The following is a 1,536-nucleotide window of genomic DNA, read 5'->3' on the forward strand; positions in this document are numbered from 1 at the left end:
ATTACAAAATAATAATAATTATAAATATTATATATTAGAAAAAAAAATTAACTCAAACTTAAAAAAAAAATATATATTATACTTTACACCCTTAAAATAATTTCTAAATTTTGTCATAAGTATCACGTCATTCACAAATTTTAATAAATCATTCTCATAAATTCACTCTATCATCCTTACAAATTCACTCTATCATCCTTCAATCCAAGCAATTTCATACATCCTATCTAATTCACTCCCTCTCTTCCCCACAATTTTCCACTCAATCCAAACAAAACATAGTTCACATCTAATAAGATTGTTAGTAAAGTTTCACCATATTGCCCGAAACACTAATCTATTATGCTGTTCGATTTATGTTTTCATTTATAATTGTTAAAAACACATTTTTGTTGTTTATTAAATAAATTGTTCTAATAGGAGTTATTGTCAGGTATTTATGTATAAGGGTTGGACCACGTATTTATGTATAAGGGTTGGACCACCCCCGAAATGGTCCCTATTTATTTATTTAATTGTTGATAAAAAAAAACTGCATTAATAACAAAAATATCACCATTAATAACAAAAATATCACAGTATTTTCAATTTTTCGATTTTTCAAGGATTTTTTTTTATAAAAATAAATAGGAAAAATACTGCCCCCATGCAGGATCGAACTACAGACCTTCAGTTTACAAGACTGACGCTCTACCACTGAGCTATAGGGGCGATTTTTTATTTTTTTTATTTATTTTAAGAATATGTACCAAAGAATTGTTAATCAATATATTTTATCATTTCGTTTATATATAAATTCTAAAAAGAAGTAATAAACGAAAACAATATGATATATTCTGATTACTAATTAAAATATTAAGTTATCAAATAAAAGTGAAAGCTGGAAACAAATCAAACATGTGAGTCTGCTTGATTCTCTTTTTACTTTTTTTTTTATTTCAATAATATTTTTCCACACTCTGTAATAAAAAAATTTAATTAGTGAACTTAAACTCATAAGTCTACGTCAACAAAAGTCGTGTGAGGATCTGAATATTGTTAAAAGGAAGGTAAAAGAGTTCTTTGTAGCGAAATTGAGGGAGAATATTGACTTCAATGTTAAGTTTGGAAATATAGAGTTCCCATCTATATCATCATATGATAAAAGATTGATAATTGTTGCATTCACAAAACTAGAAATTAAGGAAGGATTTGGTAGTGTCAAAACAATAAAATCCCATGCCATATGGGTATAATTTTGCATTTATAAAGAAATTTTGAAAGGTTTTAAAAAATGATATTACACAATTTTGCAGATTCTTTTAAGCTTAGTGGAAGTATTCCAAGGGGTTGCAACGCACTTCTTCATAACACTTATAGCCAAGGTGGATAATCCAAGTGGTTTGAATGAATATAGACCAATCTCCTCCTAGGATGTATGTAAAAAATCATCTTTAAAGCTTTATCTAATAGGCTCAAACACATCTTGTCTAAGATCATTAATAGAACCCAATGAAAATTTATTGAAAGTAGGGGTTTGTTGATAGTATTTTTAGT

At 27.1% G+C, this 1,536-nt stretch overlaps 1 non-coding gene across 1 annotated transcript; it reads right to left on the reverse strand.

Annotated features, from left to right (window-relative positions):
• Positions 1-639: 639 nt before the first annotated feature.
• Positions 640-711, reverse strand: TRNAT-UGU (transfer RNA threonine (anticodon UGU)). Its single transcript has one exon. It is a non-coding gene; the product is annotated as a tRNA-Thr (tRNA).
• Between the last annotated feature and the right edge of the window lie 825 nt (positions 712-1,536).

The sequence above is a fragment of the Phaseolus vulgaris genome, chromosome 4 (genome assembly GCF_000499845.2).
Source record: "Phaseolus vulgaris cultivar G19833 chromosome 4, P. vulgaris v2.0, whole genome shotgun sequence".
NCBI classification, from domain to species: Eukaryota; Viridiplantae; Streptophyta; class Magnoliopsida; order Fabales; family Fabaceae; genus Phaseolus; species Phaseolus vulgaris.